This window comes from Monodon monoceros, unplaced genomic scaffold, assembly GCF_005190385.1.
Source record: "Monodon monoceros isolate NGI ecotype Baffin Bay Population unplaced genomic scaffold, NGI_Narwhal_1 Super_Scaffold_18, whole genome shotgun sequence".
Lineage (NCBI taxonomy): Eukaryota > Metazoa > Chordata > Mammalia > Artiodactyla > Monodontidae > Monodon > Monodon monoceros.
Genome location: NW_021703774.1, coordinates 152,158,081 through 152,180,565, shown reverse-complemented (window position 1 = coordinate 152,180,565; position 22,485 = coordinate 152,158,081). Strand labels below are relative to the sequence as shown.

General features: G+C 43.3%; 1 protein-coding gene across 6 annotated transcripts in view; it reads left to right on the top strand.

Annotated features, from left to right (window-relative positions):
• Positions 1-7,674: 7,674 nt before the first annotated feature.
• The window catches only part of THRAP3 (thyroid hormone receptor associated protein 3), a 74,005-nt gene continuing 59,194 nt past the window's right edge, over positions 7,675-22,485 (top strand). The window contains exons 1-3 of one of the 6 annotated variants that reach the window (XM_029230912.1): positions 7,721-7,773; positions 11,547-11,663; positions 11,813-12,045. The gene's annotated coding sequence lies outside the window, so the exon portion shown is untranslated. Of the gene's footprint in view, positions 7,774-7,840; positions 8,394-10,582; positions 12,046-22,485 lie in introns of those variants that run through there. The other 5 variants (XM_029230910.1, XM_029230909.1, XM_029230911.1 and 2 more) reach the window with 5 other exon arrangements.

Here is a 22,485-nt window from a genome sequence, read left to right as displayed (position 1 = left end):
TACTTACATACACCACCCCGCCCCAAACCCTGAGTTCAGACCAGCCAGTCAAGGCCGTAGGGTGGAGAGCCAAATCAGTTTTATTGCTAATTGCTTATATTTGGACCTAAACTCAAAAACTTTCCCCTCCCATGTCTAGGCCTTGGCAAGACCCACCTAAGGGACAGTCTGGGCAGGACAGACAAACCTACCCAATCCTTGGGCCAACCCTGAGAGTGGGATCAGAGAGGTAGATCTCCAGACTTGCCTCTAGAAATCTGATGGCGCCTTGGCCATGTGTTCACCACGTGGAAGGCAGGAGGAGGAGGATCTGAAAAGGGAGGGGAGCCAGAGTCTTACTTGCTTGTTTTTTTTTTTTTTTTTAACATCTTTATTGGAGTATAATTGCTTTACAATGGTGTGTTAGCTTCTGCTTTATAACAAAGTGAATCAGCTATACATATACATATGTTCCCATATCTCTTCCCTCTTGCATCTCCCTCCCTCCCACCCTCCCTATCTATTTGCTTGTTGAAGCTTCTCTCAGCCTCATCCTTCCCACAAAACATTCTTTTGCTTTAGGGGAAGAGCAAGCGAATGAGAAAGGGAATGGGAGTGCGGGTGGGGGGTAGGAATTCTCTGGGGTCTCTCTCTCTCTCTCTCTCTTTTTTTTCTTTATAACTACGGTGGTTCTTTATTTTTTTATTTTTTGGCTGCACTGCACAGCTTGCGGGATCTTAGTTCCCCAACCAGGGATCGAACCCATGTCCCCTGCCGTGGAAGTGTGGACTCCTAACCACTGGACCACCAGGGAATTCCCCTGGGGTCTCTTTTATAAGGGCACTAATCCCATTCATGAGGGCTCCACCTTTATGACTTAATCACTCCCAGAGATTCCATTGCTAGATACCAGCACTTTGGGGATTAGGTTTCAACATGAATTTGGGATGGGCACAAACATTCAGTCTATAGCAGCCAGTATTGGGGTCTCATCCCAAACCAACTGAATCAGAATTTCTGAAGGTGAGGCCCAGACATGGATATTAAAAAAAAATCCCAGGGACTTCCCTGGTGGTGCAGTGGTTGAGAGTCCACCTGCCGATGCAGGGGACACGGGTTCGTGCCCTGGTCCGGGAAGATCCCACATGCCGCGGAGCGACTAGGCCCGTGAGCCACGGCCGCTGAGCCTGCGCGTCCGGAGCCTGTGCTCTGCATCCAGAGAGGCCACAACAGTGAGAGGCCCGCGTACCGCAAAAAAAAAAAAAAAAAAATCCCGGGGACTTCCCTGGTGGTCCAGTAGGTAAGACTCTGTGCTCCTAATACAAGGGGCCCGGGTTCAATCCCTGGTCAGGGAACTAGATCCCACACGCATGCCACAGCTAAGAGTTCGCATGCCACAACTAAGAAGCCTGCATGCCGTAAATAAAGATTCTGCATGCCGCAACTAAGACCTGGTGCAGCCAAAAATAATAAATAAATAAATATTAAAAAAAAAAGTCCCCAGGTGATCTAATGTCAACTTGGTGGAGAATCTCTGCTTTATAGAAGTGTAAGCCTTGGGAACAGGAAGATGGGACCTTTGGCAGTGGTTCCCAAACGTGTCTGATGTTGGAAACTTCAAAAATAGCGGGAATTCGCTGGCGTTTCAGTGCTTAGGACTCCGCGCTTCCACTGCAGGACTGCAGGCGGCATGGGTTCGATCCCCGATCGGGGAACTAAGAACCCGCATGGCAAAAAAAAAAAAAAAAAAAAAATAGCCATGCCTGTGTCCCACCCCCAGAGATTGTGATTTACTTGGTCTGGGATGTGGTCTGGGTGTCGGAATTTTTAAAATATCCCAAGATGACTCCAATGTGCAGACAAGTTTAGGAACCACTGGACTAGAGTATCCTCTGATGGTAGATGCTAGGCAACTGGCTAAGGAGTAACCACCTCCTGCATAAGTTCAGCCATTAAAAGCCTCCTCTTCCCAATGATCATCAGCAAAACAAGCAACTGTTACCCTGACCAGAATGTTTGGTTTGGTTCTCCTGCAAAGCAGAGATGGAGGTGAAGGCACTTTGGTTGGTCTGAGCAACAGCAAGGGTAACTGCTCCTCTTTTCCACAGGTGGACCTTCAAGCTTAGAGGGTCACACACTGGTGCTAGTCCCAGTCTCTTCTGATTTCCCCTCCCAACTTCCTTCTCTGAAAGTCTCTTGTACACAACAGATAGCCCCAGCAGCTTCAGTCTGCTACTCATGACTCCAGCACAGAAGTGACAGATACTCATTTCAAATGAACGCATTTATTGGCTCATGCATGGAAAAGTCAAGGTGCTACTAATTTCAGGCATGGCCGAATCCAAGGGCTCAAATTGGTATAGCTGAGAATTTGTCTTTTTCAACTCATGGCTCTGCTTTCCAACTCTGTTTGCTTTATTCTCAAGAAGGCTCTCTCCAAATAATGGCAAAGATGACCATTAACAAGTCCAGGTTGGCGACTTCCCTGGTGGTGCAGTGGTTAAGAATCTGCCTGCCAGTGCAGGGGACACAGGTTCGATCCCTGGTCCGGGAAGATCCCACGTGCCGCGGAACAACTAAGCCTGTGTGCCACAACTACTGAGCCCGCGTGCCACAACTACTGAAGCCTGTGCGCCTAGAGCCCGTGCTCAACAACAAGAGAAGCCACAGCAACGAGAAGTCTGCGCACCGCAACGAAGAGTAGCCCTCGTTCTCTGCAACTAGAGAAAGCCTGCGTGCAGCAATGAAGACCCAACACAGCCAAAAAAAAAATAAAAACAAAGTCCAGGTTGCTACTCTTCTAGTTTAGCAACCCTAGAAGAAAGAGAGGGCTCTTTTCTCAGTGTTCCAGCATAGGTCTCAGGCTGATGTTCACTCTCTCTGCTAGCCTGGTTTGAGCCACCTACCAATAACTGTGGCCAAAGGAATGAAATGTGCTCATTAGCCAGAGTGGGGGAATGAAGTCATCTCAAAGGATTATCAGAGTGCTGTTACCAGAGGAGGAGTATTGGAAAGATGCTGAGCAGGCACAGCAACAGATGGACGATCCATTTGCTCCCAGGTGGTGGAGGAATGAGATGTGCAGAAACCACAATATAAGGTAGGATCTGACAAATACAGAGTAGATGTTGGGGTACTCCTGATGGAGGGGGACCCTGAACTGACAAGATAAGCCTTTGATAGATGGGGCCATGGGGGAGGAAGGGCATGAGCTGGCATGAGGAGGCAGGAAACCCAGAGTATGGTCAAGACAAGTACACACAACTGGAGCATTGCGTATGAAAGAGCTGAGGCTGGTGAGGACATTGAGTCTAGATGCTGGAAGGCCTTGAGCTTGCCCTTCATCCCAGTGGCAATGGAATGCCTTTGAAGGTGAAGGTGAGGCTGGGAAGATAATCAGAGGTTAGGCCATATGGGACCTTGTCGGCCACACTGAGGATTTAGGATTTTGTCTTGAGAGCACTGGAGCCAGGGCTTCAGATCAGAGTTGTACTTGAGAGATAGCACTCGGACTACCTTCTGAAAGATGGCCTGAATGGAAAGAAGCAGGAGGCAGGGAGACTGAGGAAGAGTCCTTAATCATAGCCAACACTTATATACCCTTGACTCTGGCCCAGGCCCTGTTCTAATCACTTTGCACGTGTTAAGACATGTGAAGGCCTGAAACAGGGTACTAGGAGATTCACCAGATGTTCTGGGGACAGAATACATGGGACTTTGTGACTGATGCCATATGGTAGATGAGGTAGAAAGAGGAAGCCAGGATTCCTCTGAGATTTTGAACCTGAGCAGTCAGAAGGATAGAGAGCTCCTGTAAGAAGCAGAAGTAAGAACTGAAGAAAAGTTCATACACATTTATTGCTGCCAACTCTATGCCTAGCTCACTGCCAGGCCCTAGGAAGACAAAGAACAAGCTCATTGTTGCCTTCCAGGAGATGGCTGTCTGTGGGAGACACAGGCATGTAACGGATGATTTCAATACATCGTGATGAGTGTGGGGAGACTTGTACAAGAAGAGCGGGGTAGGGAGGCAGTAATAGCACATCCATCCACACAGCTGCTCATGCCAGAAACCTAGGGGTCAACCTTGACTCCTTCTCTCCCTCTTTCATCCAATCACCAAGACCAGTAGATCTGATCTCCTAAGTATCTTTCTTTTTAAAAAAAAATATTTTTTTTTGGCTGTGTTTTTTGGTTCTTTGTTGCTGCGTGCGGGCTTTCTCTAGTTGGGGCAAGCGGGGGCTACTCTTTGTTGCGGTGTGTGGGCTTCTCATTGCGGTGGCTTCTCTTGTTGTGGTGCAGGGGCTGCAGTAGTTGTGGCTCGCGGGCTCTAGAGCACAGGCTCAGTAGTTGTGGTGCACGGGCATAGTTGCTCTGCGGCGTGTGGGATCCTCCCGGACCAGGGCTCGAATCCATGTCCCCTGCATTGGCAGGTGGATTCTTAACCACTGCGCCACCAGGGAAGTCCCCCTAAGTATCTTTTGAATCTGCTCACTTTTTTTCATCCCCACTGAAAACACACTAGATCAAACCACTGTGTCTTCTCATTTGAACTATTGTTATATACCTCCTAAATTGGTCTCCCACTTTCATTCTAGTTTGCTCTAATCCATTCTCACACTGAATAATCCTTTAAAATAGGAATTTCATTTAATCGTTTAGGAAATTTATTTAATCCTTTTTTTTTTGTTTTTGGCCATGCTGTGCAGCATGCAGTATTGTAGTTCCCTGACCAGGGATTGAACCCGTGCCCCCTGCAGTGGAAGCACGGAGTCTCAACCACTGGATCGCCAGGGAAGTCCCCCTATTTAATCCTTTAAAAAAGGAAATCTGAATCCCTCCCCTGCTTATACACCTTTCAATGGCTTCCCATTGCTCTGAGAGTAAAATCCAATATCCTCAACCTGGGCTACCCAACCCAGCAGGATCTGACCTCACTAAGCTCACTGTGCTTTAGTTCCTGTTACACTCCAGAGTCAACAGTAGGCCTAACAATATTTAGGATGTGCCAAATTCCTTCAGGCCACCGGGCTTTCCTGTGTGTTGTTTCTTCTGTCTGGAATGAATGCTGTTCCCCAATTCTCAACCTAGTTAACTGTAAGTTTATCAGTCAGTTCCTCAGGGAAGCCTCCTCTGACCTTCAAGTCTAGGTCAGGACCTCGGGATTCTCTGTCAAGAATCAGCAAACGTTTTCTATGAGGGGCACATAATAAATACTTCAGGTTTTGCAGGTCATAGAGCATCGCAACTATTCAACTCAGGGTCATAGCAGTCATCGAAAATACATAAACAAATTTATGGATGCTGAATTTTGAATTTCATATATACTTCTCATGTGTCATGAAATATTAGTATTCTTTTGATTTTTTCAACCATTTAAAAATGAAAAAACAGGGCTTCCCTGGTGGCGCAGTGGTTGAGAGTCCGCCTGCCGATGCAGGGGACATGGGTTCGTGCCCCAGTCCGGGAAGATCCCACATGCCGCAGGGTGGCTGGGCCGGTGAGCCATGGCCGCTGAGCCTGCGCGTCCGGAGCCTGTGCTCCACAACGGGAGAGGCCACAGCAGTGAGAGGCCTGCGTACAGCAAAAAAAAAGAAAAAAAAATAGAAAAAAGAAAAAACAATTCCTAGCTTCTGGCCATAAAGAAACTGGAGGCGGGCTAGAATTGGCCCGTAGGCCACAGTTTGCCAACCGTTATTCTGTGTTGTTTTATATATATATGTCTCATATAACCTCCTGTGTTGCCCTTATCACAGTAGTAATTAATTATGCATGTGATAGACTCCTTAATGTTGTCTCTCCAGTTAGAATTAAGCTCTGTGAAGACAGGGACCACATTTATTTTGTTTACCATTTTCCTCCTGAGCTTCTAACACAGGGCCTGGACCATAGTAGGTGCTCCATAAATGAATGGAGTGATAAGGTGTTATTTTCCTTGAGAGGCACTCCAAGCTTAGTGGAGAACACAGACGTATGCACAATTAACTAGGTAATACTTATTGGAGAAAAGAGTTCAGTTTTCCGCAGGTTCAGTTTGAGATACCAGTGGGAAATCAGGGTATGGTGACAAACATCTGGAACTGAGTTGATGCTAAGACATAGATAAGGGAGTAAAATTCACAGAAGAGCTGTAAAAGCTACCTGCGTGTGCCAATCACTTAAGGAGAGAGGTCACTCAGGGAGAGAGGTTGAACGAGAAGAGAGAGAGGAGGCTGGAACTATGGGGTAAGTTTATGGGCTAGGGAAGGGGCAGAGGTAGGAGAAAGGTAAGAGATCGAACACAGAGGTGTTTTGGAAATAAAGAGTAATGACTATGTAGTTTTGTATCTACCTAGTTTACCACCGTGTTCCTAGTATCTTGCACTAGGCATAGCCTATAGTAGACACTCAGAAAATCTGCGAATTGAAAATGAAATTGAAACAGAACCTTTCAAGAAGCACTACACAGCATGCAGCCTACAGGAAATGCTCAAAGAAAGAAGACAGTGTGGAAGGAATGCTGCTGAGGCCAGTAAGGGTGAGAGCTGATGTGGCAGCATGTGAAATTTGAGTTGAGCCTAGTGAGTTTTTCTCGCAGGAAGAATAGATTCAATGTTTTTTTCACTTTTACTTTGTTTACATTGCCCTGGAGATGCAGAAATCCATCAAAACTGATCCTTGTTCTAAAGAGCTCACAGTCTGGTGGAGAAGACAAACACAGTCCTTGATAATTATAAGATGGAAAGGTACTGTGGGAGGACAGAGATGAGAAGGAGCTCGTAAACTTGGAAGGCTTCACAGAAGAGGTGACAGTGGAGCTCAGTCTTAAAGGTTGGCGTTCAGTAGGGTAGGAATTCTAGCGCAAACCAGCCTGTGCAAAAAACTTGATAAATGCCGTGGTTGTCAAACTTCTATGTGCGTTAAGAATCACTGGAGAAGTCTGTTTATAATGCAGATTCCAAGGCTATACCTTCCGGGAAATTTCTCATTCTATAGGTGAGGGCATCCACTTTAATAAGCTTTACAGGACCACACTCTTTAAAACCTCTTTGTGTGCTCCCACTGTCGTTGGAAGTGGGGGGCAGCGGTGGCGGGAGATGAGAGTGGAGAGCTTTGCCCACCCGGGCTTCTGGGTCTCCATAGGAGCACACTGTCACAATAAAAACAAATTCATTTTGAGTCGCGCTTTCAGGGTAGTAGATGCTTTTGTGTGCCGTACTTTGTCGGAGTCCCGCAACAACTCTGTGGGGTAGAAATTAAGAGTCTCATTTCATAGGGGAGGAAGCTGAGGCTCAGAGAGGGGAGATTTGCTCAAGGTCACGAAGCGAGAAGTGGCAGAGCAGAAACCGAAAGCCAGGTTAGCAGATTCCCAGCTCAGAGACTTTCCGACTACGAAGGGAGGCCGCGAGTGGGTGGGGCTCAGGCCCTTGCTCCAGGCTGCTTCCAAAATGGTGGGGGCCTTGGCGTCAGCAACGCCCCCGCCCCTTCCGTCCACCTCCCTCCTTCTTCCCCAGGCCACCCAGGCGGGGGGAGGGGATGGAACGGAGCAGCCCACGTGACTGCCGACAACCTGGCGCGTGACGCAAAGCGGCGGGCCCGGCGCTCGCCTTGCCTTGTGGGAAACGTAGTTTCGTAGACCGTCAAGCTTGCCAGGAAGGCGGGACCTAGGACTACATTTCCCAGGAGGCCGCGGGGCGACGCCGCAGCAGACGTCGTCGGAGAGCTGGGACGCGGGGCGCGCTGTCGGGCGGGGGGCAGGTTCGGGCCGGTTGTGCCGTTGCGAGGTTGCTGCTGCCGTCGCTGAGGTGGGCCCAGGTGAGTGAGGGCCCTTGATGGGAATTAGGGCAGCTCAGTCTGCTCCAGTCGTTTCGTCTTTTATCTTTTCTCCGCGGCCGCTGGCTCACGGTGCCCGGCAGGCCTGGCGCGGAGCCGCTCCCCCTCGCCTGCTCCTCGGCTTCTTCAGAGCGGGCCCTGCTCGCTCCGGCTCCTCCCCCTCCCCGCCCTTCAGGGCTTCCCCTCGCTCCGGCCTAGCTCCCGACGCTCAGGGCCGCGTTTCCTCCGGAGCACCCCCTATGCTTCTTTTTCTTGCTTGCAAGCTGCCAGGGAGGGGCCTCCACCTCCTCTATCTCCCCCCCTTAGTCGGGTGAATCCTGAATCCTATTATTTGGATTTCTCCTTTTCCCGGAACTCTTGAGTGCCCTTCCCCCCAGCCTAATCTCCATTGGCCTGGATCTGTCTTCTTCTAGGGCGCATGTGGCTGGCACTCAGTAAATGTTGGTACTTCTTCCGTTCTTTTCTGCCTTGTGGCCAGAGGAGGCATAGTCCAAATTTATCACCCACGGGAACATTGGTGCGCCCACTTTCATTTCTCTTGCGCTGGAGGTGAGGCCGATTTGTGTTCCAGTGGTAATTGGCGAGTGTTCTGCCTGAATAAGGTAATTTCCTTCATCTCCCTTAGCACCCAAGCAACTTTTATCAGTTACCCTCTTTGCCTTTCTAAGTCATAGGGATGGAGTATGGCGGCAGAAACTGGCGAGTAGCGCTGGTGCCCAGCAGTTGGAGCCATCAGTGGTAGTTGAGTGTTTACGAGGAGGTTGTTCATTGGATTGAAGGAGAAGCCTCTGAGAGCGTGGTAGAGCCTGGCGGGAGAGAGCCGATGAAGCTTCTGGTGGCAGCGTAACGGAAGGGTCCTGGAGCCAGCTGCCTGGGTTCAAGTTTTGGCTCTGCTAGCTTTTGGTTTCAGGTCGAGGAGCTTCACTTCCAGGTCGTTCAGTTTCCTTATCTGCAAAATAGCGGCAACACTGGTTATTTTATAGCGTAACTGTGAAGGTTAAATGAGGTAAATTGAAAACCGCTTAGCTCATTACCTACCAGGTATTAAGCACTAGTATCATTATCGTCACTTTTAGAATTTATAGGTTGTAGGCCCAGAGTGGAAAGGCACGTATCACACCATCTTTTTCTTTCCCTTTCAGATGGCCCTCCCTTTTCTTGTTTGTGGCAATACGGTTTTTTGTAGTTTTTCCTGTTATCTAGACAGACCGATGTGTGTATCAAGCCTGTTAAAGAGCCAAAGCGGGCTGCTGCCATGAAGAACTTGTGGAACAAACTGGGCTTAGTTTGTTCTCTACTGGGAAATTAGTTTTGTGAAGTAGTATACATACTTTAGCAATATCAAAAGCAGTTTTTTTCTGCAGCCATTTAAGCTTGATTGTATTTTGTAGAAGAGTGGATTGAAGTTTCTGTTAGGAACTGTCTAACTAAAAGCCTTTACGTTCAATACAATTCCATCTCTGCTTTTTACATCTCTTAGCACTAGTGAAAGATGTCCGGTTTTGGAGACTGGTGTTTTTAGTTTGCAGATCAGGTACAGTCCAATTGTAGCGGTGGTGGTGTTAATAGTAGTCATAGCAGCAGCAGTAGTAGTAGTTCTTTAGCATATTAGTTTAATAGCATAACTAGTACAGGTATTTTTTTTATTAATTTATTTTTTATTTTTAGCTGCTTTGGGTCTTTGTTGCTGCGTGCAGGCTTTCTCTAGTTGCGGCGAGCGGGGCCTACTCTTTGTTGTGGTGCGTGGACTTCTCATTGCAGTGGCTTCTCTTGTGGAGCACTGGCTCTAGGCATGTGGGCTTCAGTAGTTGTGGCACACCGGCTCAGTAGGTGTGGCTTGCAGGCTCTAGAGCGCAGGCTCAGTAGTTGTGGCGCACGGGCTTAGTTGATCCGCGGCATGTGGGATCTTCCCAGACCAGGGCTCGAACCCGTGTCCCCTGCGTTGGCAGGTGGGTTCTTAACCACTGCGACTACGCCACCGGGGAAGTCCCCAGATATACATTTTAAAATCGTTTTTTGCCAGGGGTGTAGAAAATGGATTGTGGGGCTATCAGTTAAGAGGCTATTGTACTGTTATAGCCTGGAGATGATAGTTGCCTGAAGTAGAGAGATGGAGTGGAGATGCGTTGGTGGGAAGAAGCAGAGGGTTTTGAGATTAGGTAGTTTCAGTATTCTCTAGAGCAAGACGTTCTTAGTACGGTCCATGGACTACAGGGAGCTCATGAACTCTAAAAGTTTTGTGAGGGAAGTGCATTTTCTCAAAGGGTCATTACCTTCCATCCATTAGAGTCTCAAAATTTAAGAACCAGTGCTCTATAGAGTTTGTAGTTCAGGTTTTTTTTTTTTTTTTTTTGGCTGCACCAGGTCTTAGTTGCTGCACGTGGGCTCTTTGTGGAGGTTTATAACCCATAAAAAAGTAATTGCCCGTGGCTTACCAGGAGAGTTAAGAGTCATGGGTACCCTTTCTAAAAGATTGCCTTTTTTTTTAAAAAATAAAATTTATTTTATTTATTTAATTTTGGCTGCGTTGGGTCTTCATTGCTGCGTGCAGGCTTTCTCTAGTTGTGGCGAGTGGGGGCTACTTTGTGTTGCAGTGCGTGGGTTTCTCATTGCAGTGCCTTCTGTTGTGGAGCATGGGCTCTAGGCACAAGGGCTTCAGTAGTTGTGGCAAGTGGACTCGGTAGTTGTGGCTCATGGGCTCTAGAGCACAGGCTCATTAGTTGTGGCACACAGGCTTAGTTGCTCCACGGCATGTGGGATCTTCCTGGACCAGGGCTCAAACCCGTGTCCCCTGCATTGGCAGGCGGATTCTCAACCACTGCGCCACCAAGGAAGCCCAAGGTTGCCTTTCTTTAGGGAACTCATTTTTTGTTTGTTTTAAATCAAAGTTAAATGCTGTGCCATAGAAAAGTCACCTTTTAGTTTCTTTTTCTCTAGGAGTTATGGGCCGATGCACATACTGAGGAAGCTGAACATTAGTGAGCTCAGTTTCACGAAAATCCATATTCATTCCTACTGTTTTCTTCCATTGGGTTTTGTTTATAGTTTAGTGGTAGAAATGGAGCACCTTAGTGTGTGAAGAGTGAGATTGTTTTCTTCTTGCTTTCTTTCTAACAGTTAGGGGTTTCATATGTATGTTTATACATTTTGTAGTGTATTTTTCAGATGATAGTGTGTTACTGGAAGCATAGGGTGTGCTTTTTTCCACACAGTTAGAGCTCTACCACTGAAAGAACCATGTATTTTTCTTTTTATGGCAGATGTTGAAGACTGAAGGCTCATGGACTAAATCCAGTCGGCAGATGTGTTTTGTTTGGCTTACACAGTGTTGTAAATTTGAATTAGTTGTCAACATTGAAAAACAGGGAGATTTCATGTAAAAATGTGGATTCAGGCTGCTTTGAAAAATCAGATCTGGCAGCCATGGACCTGTGTTTCTGCTTGCAGCAGCAGTCTTTTATAGTTGGGCATGTCCTTATATCACCACTAAAATATATTTTTTCTGCTTTGGTGCTTTATTTGTTTCCTTTGTTTCTTCTTTAAAAAAAAAGAAATTTTAGATAACTTCAGAAGAGGGAGATGGAGCAGTGCAGTGGGGAGGGGGGGCCCCAAAACATTGAATTATTTTGTTTCCAAATTGAAGAAGCCCAAGGGCTTTTAGAAAGCAAAAGGCATTGATCTGACCCCTGACCATGCCTTTTTAGCTGGCACGTGTGCAGTGTCCTCATTTTTGTTCTGCCTGATTTGCTTTTCAGCACCTGGAATGCAGTAACTGCACAGCTTGGCTTGTGCATCAGAAGATAGAAGGCCAAGCAAAGAGAAGTTGCTGAATGTCTAATTAGAAGACTTTTGGCGCCTGTCCTGAGGCAAAAGTGTGTGTGTGTGTGTGTGTGTGTGTGTGTGTGTGTGTGTGTGTTTAATGTATGCATTTGTGAAGTCCATCGCTTTGCTTTCAGAAATCCTGTGTGTGTTTTGGAGAGGTTCATAACTCAATTTTATTTTTGTCTATTTTAATTAAAAGGTCAGGATACATAAAGGATTTAAAAAAAAAAGTATTTGGCTGCGCTGGGTCTTAGTTGCGGCGTGCAGGATCTTCATTGTGGCATGCGAACTCTTAGTAGAGGCATGTGGGATCTAGTTCCCTGACTAGGGATTGAACCCGGACCGCCTGCATTGGGAGCATGGAGTCTGAGTCTTAGCCACTGGACCACCGGGGAAGTCCCTACAGAAAGGATTGATAGAGGAGTCATAGAGGTGAGACTGCTTTCTGAAGTTACTGTAGAGATTTCTTCACTCCAGGACTCTCCATTGTATCAGGGCTTCCCGGAAAATGATCTCATTGTATCTAAAGGATGTGTCCTATGTGTCCTAGAGTCTTGACTAAAACCTTTGGCTACCAGATTATGGGCTATCAGAAAAAACTTTAAAAATGAAGGAGATTGCGGAAGTTGGTCAGGCGCCAGAGTGGGGTTGCCCAATAAAGAAAAAGAATTGGGTAAATTTTTTAATGTAAAAAAAATTCTTGTTTCAGGTGTAATAAAGTTATCCTTTACAAAGCCTTTTTTTTGGCTGCACAGCATGCGGGATGTGGGATCTTAGTTTCCCGACCAGGGAGACCAGGGATCAAACCCCGCACCCCCTGCAGTGGAAGCATGGAGTCCTAAGCACTGGACCTCCAGGGAAGTCTCACTCTGACAGTTTTGATGTCCCTTTGTATGCATGTATCACATTGGAAAAGTGTTCTGAGAGAGGCTTTTCTTGATGACCTTATCTATAATGGTACTCTGATCATTAACCAATACCCCTCCCCAACCCCGTGTTATTACTATGGGATATTACATTATTTATTTTTCATCTGTTGTGTTTTCACCTTTTTAGAGAGTGAAGCAGGGATTTGTTTGATTCACTGCTGAATCCCCACACCTAGGACATTCTCTGTTAAAAAGAAGAGGCTTAGTAAATATTGAGAGAAAGGATGAATTAATATGGGAATAAATAGATGGCTGACTGGGTGACAGTCTCTGGAAGTGCTCCCACTATCGAGTTCTAGCTTACTCGGATTCTGTTGAAAATAATTTGTATGGCGGTTGGTGAGGAGATTGCCAAGGGGCAAGGGGCAAGAGGGTACTTGCTGGAGTGATAAAAGTATTCTATTGTTGGGTTGGGTGGTGTTTACATAGTATATTTTGTCAAAACTCACTGAACTGTATCTTTAAGATGTGTACATCTATTATATATGAGTTATAATAATTTATAAAAATTTGTATTCAGAACTCATTCTTTAAAGGCTGTTCTGTAAAACTGAGGTAATGCGGGCTTCCCTGGTGGCGCAGTGGTTGAGAGTCCGCCTGCCGATGCAGGGGATACGGGTTCGTGCCCCGGTCCGGGAAGATCCCACATACCGCGGAGCGGCTGGGCCCGTGAGCCATGGCCGCTGAGCCTGCGCGTCCGGAGCCTGTGCTCCGCAACGGGAGAGGCCACAACAGTGAGAGGCCCGCGTACGAAGAAAAAAACAAAAACAAAAAAACTGAGGTAACTCTGTAGGTAGGCTGTGGTAATGATTGTTTTCCTTGAATTTTTGGTAAGTTTAGCCAAGTGTAGGTGGGACAGGAGGTTTTAAAATACTCTGGAGTGAGGAGGTGCCTCAGGCGTTATGAGGAAAGGAGGCTAACCTGGCCAGGCTCTGAATAGCCCACCCCCATTTCAGTCTGAGGTGCTGCATTGATATTTTATACTTTGGGGTTTGGTAGGGGATATTTTCTGTTCCACTTTTAGCAGAATATTTTCAGCTGTAGTGTTCATTTAATAGGGCATGGTCATGGAGTTTATATGATCTGTGGTACCTAGAGACCTTGGAATGAGATGAGAAATGCAAGTCATTTCTTATCAGAAGTTTTTTGTTGTTGTTTTTAATTAAACTGGGACCTTGGGGCAAGTTGCTTAACCCTTCAGTGTATCTGTTCAGTTTCAGATGGAGATGGAAATCTCTTATCTACCTCCAACAAGGGTTATTGTGATGGCTAGATGGTTAGCCCAGTGCCAGGGTTAATAGTAGGGATTCAACAAATTAATTTTATTATATATGGAAGATGGATTGCTTGTTAGCTACTTGGGAAAGGGAAGTAGTTATATGGCATTAAATCTGAAAGGACAGTGAGAAACACCCAGAGCTCTCAACTGATAGCATATGGAAAGTGCTGAGTACACGATTAAGTTGGTGTTCAAGATTGTGAGGGAAGGATGACTTAATTATTCAATAAACAGCTCTGGAACAGTTGGCTAACCTTTTTGAAAATTACATTAACTTGACAAAATAAATCACGTGAAAACAAGAGAGATACAGATTAAATCAAAAATGAAATACCATTTTTTCCCTCAGATCTCCATCATGATAAAAAAACCAATATAACGGTTATTGTTGGTGAGGGTGTGGGGAAATGGACATTCTCAAGTACTCCTGGTAGCAATATAAGGTGCTGTAGCTGTTCCAGAGAACAACACAACGTACCTGTGCTTTTAGGAATATACCATAAGGAAATAATTGCACAGGTCCTTAAAGATAAGGATAATCGTTACAGTGTTACATTAAGTGAAAAATTAAAGACAACCTAAATGTACAACACTAGGGAACTGCTTATGTTATAGCATGTGTGTACAGTGGAATGCTAGGTAGAAAAGAGAAGTAGATGGAAGCACCATATTTGTTGACATAATACAATGTGTAGAAAAATGCCCAGAACTGATGCTTTTGTTCTGTTCAAAAACCTGACTCTCCATTTCCTCCTTAGTCAGTGTTTATTAAGCGTGTACTGAGCTTTAGATTCTGTTGGAGAAAAATTACCTTAAATATGTGGTCTGTGGTCTAGATCTGCACAGTTCATTTTGGTAGCCACTAGCCACATGTGGCTAGCTTACTTTGAGTTAATTAAAATTAAATACTTAGTATACTTATTTAGTATACTTAGTATAGTTTTCACACTAGCCATATTTCAGGTGGTCAATAGCAGCAACATGTAAATGGTGGCTGCCATTTTGAGTAGCATAGATATGGAACATTTTCCTCATCTCAGAAAGTTCTGTTAGCGTGGATCTAGATTGTCTTTTCATGTTTTTGTCAGCATCGCTTCTGCATATGATAGGTGGGGCCTCAGAGTAGTTGCAGTTTTCTCCCCTTAGAGTTTACAAAAGAATTTTGGACTTTGCTTTGGCTATCATTTATGCATCACCATTTTCATAATATTTAAACTCTCTTTACCTCTTAGCCCACAATGGGTTTGTTCAGAATGCAGAGAGAATGCTACCTCTGTGGCCAAAGGGGAAAACATGGGGACAATTTTGCTAAACCTCCTCGTTCTGGATTAGAATTTTTTTTAACCTATTAGAGTTTCTGTACTTTAAAAACAACTGAGCAGGAACTGGAATTGAGATTCATGCATGGATTGTTTTTGATGTTGTATGGCTTTTCTTTTTTTGGGGAAAGAGGGCATTAAATACTTACTAAATGTCTGCTAAGTGCTAGGCATTTACTAAAATGAAAATAACGTGGTATACAGATCTTTACTGATTGATATTCTTTTAGGATTTAATTTCTGTCCAGGTTAGTTATTTTTTAGAAGTGGATGGATTTATTGCTTAAATCGGGGCTTCAAATATTGCCTTCAGAATATTGGTTATTTATGTTGGATGAGCTAAATCTTAATTTGTTATTTTGGGGCTAGGGTAGGCAAATATATTCCCACTGTGTTCGTGTTATTACAGTTGTGATGATCCCATTGAATGTGGCTGAAATGAACTTTTAGAAGATTCAGTGTAAGTTGGCTTTTACATTCTCTCATCCCTTTAGGCTCATGTTTCTCTTATACTGGGTAGGTTAGTTGCTCTGCATGAAGTGTTTTTCGTAGGGATGAAAATTTCTTTGATTTTTTTTTTTTCGTCCAGTGTTTTATTATGAAAGATTTCAAGCATGCAGAAAAGTTGAAAGAATTGTACAGTGAGTACCCATATGCCCGCCACCTAGATTCTACATTTGTTAGCATTTTGCTATGTTTATTTTATCACATATCTTTTTTTTTTTAATCACATATCTTTATACTCATCACTCCACCGTATTTTTTTCCAGGTTTTTTTGCTGTGGCTAAATATACAGAACATAAAATTTACCGTGATAATAATTTTTAAGTGTGCAGTTCAGTGGTATTAAGTACATTCACTGTTGTGCAGCCATCGTCACTGTTCATCTGCACAATGTTTCATCTTGCAAAATCGGTACTCTATACCCCATTGAATAGTCCGTCCCCATTCTCCCTTCCATCCCCAGCCTCTGACAACCATCATTCTACTTTGTCTCTAAGGTTTAGACTGCTCTAAGTACCTCATAGAAGGGGAATCAAAGAGTATTTGTCTTTTTGTGACTAGCTCACTTCAGTTAGCATAATGTCCTCAAGGTTTATTCATGTTGTAATATGTCGAATTTCCCTTCATAATATTCCATTGTATGTAGGTATATACCACATTTTGCTTATCCATTTATCCATCAGTCAGACACTTGGGTTGTTTCCATGTTTTAGCTATTGTGAATAATGCTGCTGTGAACCTAGGTGTACAAATATCTCTTCAAGACCTCGCTTTCAGTCCTTTTGAGTATATACCCAGAAGTTGAATTGCTGGATCATATGGTAATTCTATGTTTAGTTTTTTGAGGAACTGCCATTCTCTGCTGTTTTCCAAAGTTGGTTACACCATTTACATTCCCAACTACAGCGCCAATTCTTCCACATCCTCACCAGCATTTCCTCCCTCCCTCCCTCCCTTCCTCCCTCTCTCCTTCCCTCCTTCCTTCCTCCCTCCTTCCTTCCTCTTTTCTTTTCTTTTTTTTAAATAGTAACCATTCTAATGGGTGTGGTGTAGCTTTGGTTAGCATTTCCCTATTGATTAGTGATGTCCTCTTTTCATATGCTGTGGACCATTTGTATATCTTCTTTTGAGAAATATTTGTTCAAGTCCTTTGCCCATTTCCTTATTTTTTTTGAAGCATTTTAAAGTAAGTTGCAGAAATCAGTACATTTTATATTTAAACGCTTCAACATGCATATCATTAGCTAGAGTTCAATATTTATGATTGAACTCTTATGAGTCCCTTTTTGGGGGAGGACAGGGAGGTAAAATTTACACACCTAAATGTTACCATCATTTCTTTAATTTATACGTGCTTGGATAGAAAGATTTTGAGTGCCAGTTCTTAGCTGGAATAGTTCCCTTTCCTCTGATTTAATGATGTTTGTCTCAAGTTAGATTTACTTTTATCAAATTAATATTGTGACCATATAATTTATCTTTTTGAACCAGGACACTATTGAGAGAGGGGATGCTATTAATATACTGGGACAGCAAGTGTAAACTGACTATCTTGAGCAAACCTGGATATAAGGTTAAATATTAAATAAATATTAAATAAGAACTAAAGAACTAAATATTAAAGAAGAACTTTTATAGATTGAGATTCTTTTCAAAGTAAATGCTTATTTAAGCACTTTACATACATTATCTCATTTAATCCTGTATATTACAGGGTAAGTGAAGAGTTTCTTGTTTTACAAATGATAAAGTTGAGGCATAAGAGATCAGTTTAGGAAGAGCTAAGATTTGAACCTAGGTCTGACTCTAAACTTCCACTCTTAGCAACTGCTATATTGCTCAGAGTAAGGGTCCAGGGAGTGGATTGACCAGTAAATGAGGAGAGTCCTCACATAACAGAACATCCCATTTTGTTATTGTCATGCTTATTAGATCCAGAGTTAAATTATTTAAATTTCGCTTCAAGAATAAATGGACTTGAATCTACCAGCCGACTGCAGAGGCTTTTTGATTCGCCTTGCTGCAAGTAGAATGACAGGAAGATGTATTTCAGAATCAATAATATTTGCCTAGCTTTTTTTTTGGCCGCTCAGCACGGCTTGTGGGATTTTAGTTCCCTGACCAAGGATTGAACCCGGGCCCTCAGCAGTGAGAGTGCAGAGTCCTAACCACTGGACCCCCAGGGAATTCCGTTGCCTAGCTTTTTTTTTTTTTTTGCGGTACGAGGGCCTCTCACTGTTGTGGCCTCTCCCGTTGCGGAGCACAGGCTCCAGACACGCAGGCTCAGCGGCCATGGCCCACGGGCCCAGCCGCTTCGCGGCATGTGGGATCTTCCTGGACCGGGGCACGAACCCGTATCCCCTGCATCGGCAGGCGGACTCTCAACCACTGCGCCACCAGGGAAGCCCCCTTGTGCTGTTTCGACAGTTGAATGAACAGTGTTAGTTGAGCACTAGAAATTCTCAAATGTAATTGTTTTGAATGTCATTTGAGTTTACCCACTACAGTGAACCATCTCTTCGACAAATTGTTGGACTCTTGGTTCAGAAGCAGTGGATCCAAAATTCATTGAAAGAATGATACATAGAGTGTCATTTAACTATTGCAAATGCTTTCTCATATCATTTATTATCATTTTTTAATATTTTTGAAACATCTTCTCTTTGAGAGAAGGCAGCTTAATGAAAAAAATTTTAACATGGTTAGCCCAAAGAGCAGCTTCCTGATAAAATCTGATACCTGCCCTGACCATTAACGTGTTGAGCTATTTTCATACATGAGCCATGAATGTAAATCAAAGGTTAACTGTTTAATTTTGAAATTGTCACCTAGCATTGCTGGGATTTTTAGGAAACTAAGATTTTATGTGCTGAGGGCTTCCCTGGTGGTGCAGTGGTCGAGAGCCCGCCTGCCGATGCAGGGGACACGGGTTCGTGCCCTGGTCCGGGAATATCCCACATGGCGCGGAGCGGCTGGGCCCGTGAGCCATGGCCGCTGAGCCTGTGCGTCTGGAGCCTGTGCTCCACAACAGGCGAGCCCACAGCAATGAGAGGCCCGCGTACCGCAAAAAAAAAAAAAAAAAAAAATTTTATGTGCTGGTCAAAAGTATACATAAGCTGTAACTTAAGTTCCAGATGTAATATGTATATATAATAACAATGTGTTATTCCATCTGGAATCTTAACCTTTCCCTTCTCACCTGATCTTATTCTGGTAACTAATCCTAGAGCTGTGAACAAGAAATAGGAGGTGCTTTCTGAGGAGAGGATCTTTGGTTTCCTTGTTCTGTATTAAATATCATTGCAGAGCTGTAGGGATACAGGCTTTGTCTTCTGTATTGTTCATCCTCCTGCCTTTACTCCTTTTACTGTGTAGGAAAACATTGTTCAAATCAAAATTTTAAGTCCTGGATACACTTTTTGGATGCATTATGTGTACAAAACTCAGCCTTTCATATAGTAACTCATGAATAATCTAATTTTCTGTAGAAAATATTCACAACTTTTTCTTGACTATGTTTTTTGCGGCATGTGGGATCTTAGTTCCCTGATCAGGGATCAAACCCGTGCCCTTAGCATTGAGAGCACGGAGTCTTAAGCACTGGACCGCCAGGGAAGTCCCTTGACTGTATTTCTTGATACAAGTTATATAGCATTTGGTGTAATTTTTTTTTCTCCCTGAGTAGTCAGCACCTGAATTGGACCCAATGTGGAATTAAACAAAATGCTAGGGATTTAGCCGGATCTCTGCTTTGCATTGGACAGATATTTTAGTATCAGCTCAGGTTTTTTAAAGGTGATTCTGGAAATGGAAATATCTTTAAGGATTTAATTTGTTGTTCGGTGGTTATGTAAGCATGTTAGTGGGGAAAAAAGCCTTAATATAAGTATAAAATCTTGATTCATTACTGAAACAATTTGGGAAAATAAAATTCTCCTTGTTGAGCCTATCCACTGTTATCCTTTCCCTTCCAACTTCATATTTTTCGAACTGCCCTTTTAGAATACAGTGTGCTATGTGCTTTACATACATTAATTCGTTTAATCCTATGGTAATTTTATAAGGTCAGTGTATCTATTTTTTTTTTTGCTGTACGCGGGCCTCTCACTGTTGTGGCCTCTCACTGTTGTGGCCTCTCCCGTTGCAGAGCACAGGCTCCTGACACGCAGGCTCAGCGGCCATGGCTCACGGGCCCAGCCGCTCCGCGGCATGTGGGATCTTCCCGGACCGGGGTACGAACCCGTATCCCCTGCATCGGCAGGCGGACTCTCAACCACTGCGCCACCAGGGAAGCCCTGTATCTGTTTTTTGATATGAGAAACTTAGTAAGATTACACACCTTGTTCAAGCCTGCACAGTAGTGGAGTCAGGATTCTAATCCATGTTGGTCACATTTGCAGAATTCTTGCTCTTAATCACTCTGCCTGTATTCAACATATACTTTTTTTTCTTTCTTTTTTTTTAAGAAAGAATTATTTTATTTTTGGCTGTGCTGCACAACTTGCGGAATCTTAGTTCCCCAGCCATGGATGGAACCTGTGCCCCCTGCAGTGGAAGCACAGAGTCCTAACCGGTGGACTGCCAGGGAATTCCCCTCAACATACACTTTCATATGCTTGTCCTTCAATGTGGAGTTGTTTCTTTGATTTAACCTTAAGAGCATTGCTTTATGAGTTCTATTTCAGTCTTTGGAAGTTGTTTGCAAAAGTTTAAATGTGCGTGGCCAAGAAGCTTATGACGTACGTGGGAATGCTTGTACTTTTCTGTCACTATTATAGAGAATTGTATTAATCCTTTTTTCCTCTAGAGAGGGACTGAGAAATGAAGTCTAAAGTGAGCACAACAACAGGTTCAGCATTGTACAGCATTTTTTTCATGGTTTTAAAGTATGCAATCTGAAGACATGTAGAAAGTACAAAGAATAATACTGTATAACTGGTGCCCATGTATTGACTATTTAAGAGATCAGTTTAATAAATTTAAGAAATAAAGCTTTACCACCATAGCTAAGTCTTCTAGAATTGTTCTCCCCTTCTCCCCCAACCTCTCTTCTGACTTGGTGTTTATGCATTTTTCTATACTTCTATTTAAAATGTATGCTTTTGTAAACAAAATGTACTATTTTTGTGTTTTTAAAACTTCATGTAAATTGTTCAATACCAACTGATACCAAGAAGTTCTTGTTTCTTTTTTATTTTTATTTTTTTAGCGTTTTTCTCCTTTTTTTGTTGTTGCTTTTTTTTTTTTTTTTTTTAAATGTTTATTTATTTATTTTTGGCTGCGTCGGATTTTCATTGCGGCTTGTGGGCTTCCCTTTAGTTGTGGTGTGCAGGCTCTGGGGTGTGTGGGCTCTGTAGCTGCGGCACGGGGGCTTAGTTTCCCACAGCATGTGGGATCCTAGTTCCCTGACCAGGGATTGAACCCTTGTCCCCTGCATTGGAAGGCAGATTCTTAACCACCGGACCACTAGGGAAGTCCCTAGCTCTTGATTCTTGATACCAAGAAGTTGTCTTTTGTAACTTCTTTTTCTGCTCAGGCTTCTGTTTGTGGGGTTCATTCATGGTATGTGTGTTCTTCATTTTCCCTGTTTTATAGTATTCATTGTATGAAAGTGCCAGTTTTTATTTATCCATTTTGTACTGTATCCTGTTTGTACTCAGGGAGTGCTGCCAAGAATATTCTTGTATATATTTTCTACTGACTTGAGATAATTTCTCTAGGGTTTATACCTAAAACTGGAATTTCTGGTTCACGGGATGTGCACATCTTTAACTGCCACATTATTCTCCAGAGGAATTATACCAGTTTATACTCCCAATATATGCATTTCTGTTGCTGTACATCTTAATGGCACATGATGTCGTTAGACTTTAAAATTTTTTGCCATTCTTGTGAGTATGAAATATTTTATTATAGTTTTAAGTTGTATTTCTCTGATTAGTAGTGAAAATGAATCTTTGCATGTGTGTATTAGCCATATAGGTTTTTTCTTTTTTTAATTGATCATCCCCTTAGCCCACTTTATTTTTAGCATTTATCATCCCTTGACATACAGTATATAGTTACTTGAGTGTATGTCTTGCTCCACCAACCACAAGATGAGAGACTTTCTCCTTTTGTCAGTGTTGTATCTCTAGTGCCAAGGACAGTGCCTGGCATACGTAAGTGTTCAATAAGTATTTAATAAGTTAATCTTTTTTTATGTGAATAATTGAGTTTTTTGCCTTTTTTATTGATTTGTAGAAGTTCTTTATATAGAGTCTGGATTTTAATCCTTTGTTTATGTGTATTGCAAATATACTCTCGTAGTATGTGGTTTTGTTTTGATTTTCTAAAGCATATAGACATATTTATCAATCTTTACGTCTATGGTTTATACTTATAACTTATTTCAGATCCTCTACCCGGAATTTGTACAAATATTCTCCTATATTTTCTTCTAAATGTTTTAAAGCTTTTCACATTTAATGTTTGTTTATATGCTTTTTTTTTTTTTTTTTTTTTTGTAAGTCCACTTGGAGTTTATTTTGTGTGATGTGAGGTAGGGGTCATTGGTGAGCAGTTACATTGCTTATAAATGTTTTGGAAATAAGATGCATTTTGTGAGAAACCCTGTATTTAGGAGTGGCTAGGTGGCCTTGGGATTTTGGCATTTTGTGGGAAGAAGAGGTTTGCATCCCTAAAGGTGTTTGTAAATTGATGTTGGGTTAACATCAGCAAATTTACAAAGCAGTTGCAAATTTATTTCTAGAATTAGCAGAACCAGAATATATGTGGACATTTTGGGTAGAGTTCCAAAATTGCTGGTAAGACTATTTCTTAATTTGTTTGAAAATAAGT